The following is a 7442-nucleotide window of genomic DNA, read 5'->3' as shown; positions in this document are numbered from 1 at the left end:
TATACTATCAAAACATATATATGTAACAGGGAAAGCCCTTTTGGCCTCTGCTTCTGAGTAGACTCTGCTCCTAAACAATCAAAGATGAACCATATAAATGTGCACAAAAGGCACTTTAATATTCCAAAGCTTCTGCTTTAAACAGACTGCGATATGAATCACAAGAGTGCACACAGGCACCTAGACATAACCTCTATTCCCAAACAGCCTGCACTAAAATCAATTCAAAACAGTCTGCAGAAAAATAAATCAAAGTGCACACAGGCACCTTTAAAGTGCATGCAGGCACTTGTACGTACTCATTCATTCATTCATTCATTCATTCATTCATTCATTCATTCATTCATTCATTCATTCATGCTGATTTCTAGTCCGCCCTTTCCCAGGTCGGGCTCAGGGCGGATTACAACATAATAAATAATTAAAATCACATCATAAAACAATTAAATTTAAACAGTTAAACCATTAAAATGAATTAAGATAAGGCAGCGTCAGTGTACAGATATGTACATCCTTCACAGATTGAACACAGGATGCGGTCAGTGCATGTCAGTACAGGGAGGCTAATTAACTGGTGTGAGGACGCCCGCCTGCCTCAGCCAAAAGCCTGGCAGAATAGCTCCATTTTACAGGCCCTCTGAAATCTGGAAGGGCCCATATCTCCTTGGGGAACTGATTCCACCAGGCTGGGGCCAGGGCCGAAAAGGCCCTGGCCCTGGTCAAGGCAAGCCGGATGTCCTTTGGGATGGTCAGAAGATGTTGATTGGCCAATCGTAGAGGCCTCTGGGGCTCGTATGGGGAGAGACGGTCCCGTAGGTATGTAGGTCCCAGCCCGCGTAAGGCTTTAAAAGTTAATACTAAAACCTTGAAATGGATCCGGTACTCAATTGGTAGCCAGTGCAGACTGCGCAGCAATGGCCGACTGCCTTTCCATACAGGTAGTTCAGTCAGCAATTGTGCTGCTGCATTTTGCACTCGCTGGAGTTTCTGGATCAGTCAGAAGGGCAAGCCTGCGTACAGCGAGTTGCAGTAATCCAACCTGGAAGTGACTGACGCATGGATCGCTGTGGCTAGGTCCTGGGGATCCAGATAGGGCACTAGTTGCTTGACCTGCTGAAGATAGAAAAAGGCAGACCGTGCAACTGCTGTGACCTGGGCCTCCATAGAAAGGGTGGCATCCAGCATCATTCCCAAACTCCTCACCTTCTGAGCTGGCACGAGAGGTGCACCATCCAGGGTGGGAAGTTGGATACCTATTCTTAGCTCACCACCGCTCAGACACAGGACCTCCATCTTCGCTGGATTAAGCTTCAGCCGGCTCAACTGTAACCAACCAGTCACCGCTTCCAACGCCCTGGTCAAATGAATTGGGGCGGAGTCTGGCTGGCCGTCCATCAGCAGATAGAGCTGGGTGTCATCTGCATACTGGTGACAACTCAGCCCATAACCTCTAGCAATCTGAGCCAGGGGCGCATATAGATGTTGAATATCATTGGCGAGAGAATAGCTCCCTGTGGGTAATGCCGGGAGATCTGCTCGCCAATCGCCACCCTTTGTCCCTGACCACAGAGAAAGGAGGAAAACCACTGTAAGGCTACCCCCTGAACGCCAATGTCGGCAAGGCGGTGGGTCATGAGATCGTAATTGACTGTATCAAACGCTGCTGTAAGATCTAAGAGCAACAGCAGCGCTGACCCGCCTTGATCCAGATGCCTTCGAAGGTCATCCGTGAAGGCTACCAAGGCAGTCTCTACCCCATGACCAGGATGAAAGCCAGACTGGAACGGATCAAGGGCGGATGTATCCTCCAGGAAGGCTTGAAACTGCTCAGCCACCGCTTTCTCAATTACCTAGCCCAGAAATGATAAGTTCGAGACTGGGCAGTAATTGGCTAGGACCTTTGGGTCCAAAGATGGCTTTTTCAAAAGTGGGCAAACCACTGCCTCTTTAAGCTTGGCTGGAAATATTCCCGTTGATAGGGATAGGTTGACAATCTCAGCCAAGGGACTCCTGATACCATCTCCACCTGCTTTAACAAGCCAAGATGAACATGGATCCAGAGGAGAGGTGGTGGGCTTCACTGCAGCCAAGATCCTGTCCACGTCCTCCTGAATGAGGCAGCTGAAGTGGTCCAACCTGGTACCTGAAGAGGGACAACAGACTTCCAGTTCCTGTACTGTCTCAACTGTGGCTGGAAGATTTTGGAGAAGAGTTGAGACCATATCTGCGAAATGAGTCGCAAAGGGCTCACAGCCGATGTCCAATTCCCTAGCTTTTTGGCTGCCTACCGGCACCATAGTCAATGATCTAATTATTCTAAATAATTGGGCTGGGCATGATTTCGCAGATGCAATGGAGGCCGCATAGAAATCTTTCTTTGCGGACTTCACTGCCCTCATAGACTTTCATAAACGTTCTATAAGAAGTTCTAGACTCCTCATCATGAGATCTCCGCCACAGTCGCTCTAGCCATCGAAGTTGTTGCTTCATCCTCTGCAGCTCCAGGGTATACCATGGAGCCGCTTTGGTACAGCAGCGAAGAGGGCGCCGGGGATGGCTGTAGAGAGCCGGGAGTATCAGTCCTCCACTAACTCATCCAATGAACCGTCAGGAGGCATCAGATCCCTCAAAGCTTCCTGAAGCTGCTCTAGGTCCACTTGGCTTCACGGGCGAGCATAAATCTGCTCGCGGCCTGAACAGGAGTGAGGTTGCAAGTCCAATCGGACTTTCAGGGCATAATGATCTGACCATGGAACTGTATCAACAGCAATCAGATCAGGTGTTATCCCGGCCCCAAAGACCAAATCCAGCATATGGCAAGCCTGGTGGGTGGGAGCTGAAATAAACTGGCTGAGTCCTAGTGTCTCCATGGATGATACCAGTTCCTGCATCCGCGTGGAAGCGACATCATCAATGTGGGCATTGAAATCCTCCAGGACCAACAGCCTAGGGAAGTCCAATGCCCAGGTCGACACCATGTCCAGTAGGGCAGGCAGACTCTCTGCGGGCGCATTCGGAGGTTGGTACACCACCCAGTTCGCCAAACTCTCCTCAGCTTCCCATATCAGGCCAGCACATTCAATGCCAGTGATGTTTGGGGCAGGGAGCACCCTGAAAGAAAAGGATTCACGAATGAGCATTGCAACCCTGCCCCCCGCCCGGATGTCCAGGATTGGTGAAGGACTGAGAACCCGGGTGGGGAAAGCTGATTCAGGGCGACAGTCTTGCCCTCCTGAACCCAGGTCTCAGTCACACATGCCAGGTCTATCTGTTGCTCTACAAAGTAATCTTGTAGAGTGTGGATCTTATTATTAATAGACCTGGTATTAATCAACGCCAATGTTGGAGCCGAGGTTATTTTAGCCCCGCAGCCGACATGCCTTGGGATGGGATATAGGTGTCAGAGGCATAGCAAGCGCAGCATAGCATTGAAGCACAGCATAGCATTGTATAACTGAATATACATGACAAGAGGAACAAGATGGAGTGACTCTTGACATTCTGCCCTCCCCCCAAGATTCCCTTCCCCCGGGCTTATTAGGATGTTTGTTGTAAAAGTCTTTAATTAAAGCTTTACAGTTGGTATCTTTGGAACTGATCCATTCGGCCTGACTTAATGGAAAGTGAGTCCATTTGATGAGATAAAACAGTTCACCACGTTTGATCTTGGCATCAAGGATTTTCTGCACCATGATGAATCTGACCACAAACCAGAGTCGGGGGTGGTGGTTTCATCTGGGGGTGCCAAAGCGAGGGTCCAGGGTCCTTCTTCAAGTAGCTGGCGTGGAAACAAGGGTGGACATGTTTAAGGTTTTTTTGGCAGTTCCAGTTCAACAGTTACCTTATTTATAATCCTTTTGATTGGGAAAGGTCCCAAATATTTCATCCCCAATTTTTTACAGTTTTGTGCATTAGGCAAGTGTTTGGTTGAAATGTACACCTTGTCTCCCACTGCTAAGTCCCAAAGTTCAGAGTGTTTTTTATCATATTGGGTTTAGTAGGCTTCTTGCGCCCTCTGTAGTTGCTTGCTAATAATCTCCCAACCTCCTGTTATCCCTTGCCACCATTCGGTAAAGTCTGCGGGGGCTGATGGGGGGGGCAAGTTCAGGGAACAGTTTGCTTTCATATCCATACACCACTTTGGGACTCACTTTAGTGGCGCTATGCATGCTGTTGTTGTAAGCATACTCTGCAAAGGGTAGCAGAGTCACCCAATTGTCCTGTTGGAAGGACGTATAGCAACGTAAGAACTGTTCAAGCACCACGTTGGTGCGTCCCGTCTGACCGTCCGTCTATGGGTGGAAGGTGGAGCTGAGCCCTTGCTCCATTCCCGCTAGTTCACAGAGGTGCGAGGGGAAGAGGTTGTAAGTGCCCCGACGGCAACCCCCCCCCTTTTCACCATGATACAGGTGGGGCACCCTGTTGTATATTATCCCACATCCTTACGCAAACCTGGCCACCAAAATTGTTGCTGAATCAAATGCACTGTCTTTACAAACCCAAAATCCCCCCCCCCCGTTTGGAGTTGTGCGTCCTCTGGATCACTCATTTACGTAAAGAGGGGGGCATGTAGTTTCTCCCCTCGGCGCCAAAACCCATTCTCCGCTTTTGTTAATTGTAAATCCTCCTTCAGGGGACTGTCAAGGAAAGCTTGTTTCAGTTCGGTTAGGAACCCATCAGGGGGCTCCCTTTCTTTCTGGCTCTGTGCACGCGTGGTTACCAATGCGCTTAGTTGGGAGGGCATGAACAATGAGGCGATAACTTCCTCCCTCTCGCTATCGTGTTGAGGGAGGCGGGACAATGCGTCTGCCAAAAAGTTCAGTTTTCCGGGGATGTGCCCCAGCTTGAAATTGAACTGCTGAAATAGCCCCGCCCACCTTACTTGCTTATTGTTGAGGTTGCGGGTGGCAATGAGGGCGGCCAAGTTTTTATGATCTGTCCAGAGTTCAAATGGTTCCCACGCCCCTTCTAGGTAGTGTCTCCACTTTTCTAGGGCCAGTTTGATGCTGGAGGCTTCCTTGTCCCACAATGACCAGTCACGTTCAGCCAGGCTGAACTTTTGAGACAAGTATGCGCAGGGGTGCAACTGGCCATCTGGCCCCTCCTGGAGTAACACGGCTGCGCGGGCGACATTGCTCGCGTCACATTGGACCACAAACCTTTTGTTTTCATCGGGGTATATTGGGCACGGCTCGGAGGTGAACCGGGTCTTAAGTTCATCAAACACCTTTTGCACTCCCCCCGTCCACAGGAGGCTAGTGCCTTGGTTTTCAACAGTTCTGTGAGGGGTAGGGTGATCTCGGGAAAGTTATTGACGAACCCCCTTTAAAAATTTGTGAACCCGAGGAAACTCTGGAGTTGTTTACGGGTTCAAGGGGGCTCCCACTCCACAACGGCTTGTACTTTGGTAGGATCCATTCCCAGCCCCCCCGTGGAAATGTGGTATCCCAAAAAATTGAGCTCTGTCTTGTGGAACTCACACTTGGACAGTTTGGCAATTTGTGCTCGTACAGTGTTTGCAGCACCTCTCTTACCAACTGGATGTGTGAAGACAGGTCTTGCGAGTATATCAAAACGTCATCCAAGAGCAGACCATACCCTTATATAGGTATTTATGCAATACTTCATTGATTAAGTTCATGAATACCCCTGGCTCCACCTTAAGGCTGAACCAAGTACTCGTATTGGCCCAGGGGTGTGTTGAAGGCTGTTTTCCACTCATCCCCCTCCTTGATGCACACCCGGAAGTAAGCATCTCTGAGGTCAAGTTTAGTGAAGATTTTCCCTTGGGACACCTTCCCTAAGAGATCCCGTATGAGGGGGAGGGGGTATGCATTACTCATGGAAATTGTGGTCAAGCCGCGGAAGTCAGTGCAAAGCCTTAAACTGCCATCTTTTTTCTTTCTAAATAGCACCAGAGTGGCGTGAGGGGACGTGGCAGGTCGGATGAACCCCCTACGTAGGTTGAGTTCCAGGAATCTCTGTAACTCCTCCCTCCCCCCCCCCCCCGACTCATTGAATATAGCTTGGCTTTGGGAAGTGGCTCCCCCTTCACCAGTTCAATGGCACAGTCAGTGGATCTGTGGGAAGGAAAGTCATCCGCCTTTTGGGCGTCAAACACCTTTTGCAAGTCTTGATACTCGGGGGGCAAACTGGGTACTTCAGCTCTGGTGACGCAAAGTTTCTCAAGCTGGGGAGGGGTGTGTGGGCCCCATTTTTTATTCCACCGATGACTCTCGCACACCGGATACAAGAAGTAAATGGCGCTCCTGCTCCACTGGACAAGCGGGTCGTGGTTGGCCAGCCACTCCAGGCTGAGAACGGCTTGGAACTTGGTGGCCGGGGCGATAATGAACATGCAAGGTTCCCAATGTTCCCCCACCCCCAAGGCACACACTTCGGTCCCCGTCCTACATGGCTCCCCCTTCATTGGGCTCCTGCCCATTTGCTCAAACACACAGGATTCTTGAAGGGGCACCATTTTTAATCCTAGCGCTTCCACCAAGCTCAGGGATAATAAGTCTTTGGAGCATCCTGAGTCCAGTAGGGCCCTGATGCAAGAAAATTGTTTTGTAACAGGGTTTACTAGTGTTATGGGTACATAATACAAAGTCCCAGATAATCTCACCTGTAGTGGCACAGCCATGGCTCTGACCTGCTGTTGCACACTCCTCACATCAGGTCTGGGTCATTTCCTGGCAGCTGGGCCTCTCCGTCCTCCTCCTCGGACTCCTCGGGGATCGGCTCGTGGAACTGCAGCACTGCTAACTTGGCCTTGGCTGTTGGGGCTCTGGCGTTGCCAGTTTTTGTCTTAACCTCCAGCTTCAGAGGTGTGGAGGTCCGCGGCTCCTTTGGCTTGCTGGGGCATTCACTGATGATGTGATATTCCCCCCGCCGCACTTGAAGCACAACTTCGCTTTGGCTCTTCAGTCACGCTCCTCACGCAAAAGCTGTTCAGGGGCGCTCTTGGGTATATTGGGTCGGGGTGTCTTCTCCCGAGCTTCTTTTGGGAGGGCCCCCTTGTTGCTTCTTATGGAGGGCAATCATCTTGTTGCGATCCTCTATTTTGCAAGCTAGCAGGGTCCACCTGATCAGATCTCATGGCTCCCCAGTTTCAGGGCCTCTCCATATATGTGAGAGTTGAGGCCCCTCTTGAATTGCTCGATTCTGGCCCTGTCGTCCCATCGCTGAACTTTGGAATTCAGTGCCCTGAACACACTGAGGTACTCTCGGACCGATCCAGCGCCCTGCTTCAGGTCTTGTAGAGCTGCTATCAGTCTCCTGTAGAGGGTCTTCGAAGTGGCGTTGTAGAGCCCTCAGGAGGTCCGTGTCCGAGTTCAGCACAGGGGATCGCCTCTTGAATAGGGTGACATATCACTGGGCCACCGGGCCTCGGAGGCGGCTGCCAATGTACACTACTTGTGACTGTTCTGTTGGGAAGT

This window comes from Heteronotia binoei, chromosome 1 (assembly GCF_032191835.1).
Source record: "Heteronotia binoei isolate CCM8104 ecotype False Entrance Well chromosome 1, APGP_CSIRO_Hbin_v1, whole genome shotgun sequence".
Classification (NCBI taxonomy): Eukaryota; Metazoa; Chordata; class Lepidosauria; order Squamata; family Gekkonidae; genus Heteronotia; species Heteronotia binoei.
Note: the sequence above shows the minus strand (reverse complement) of the source record.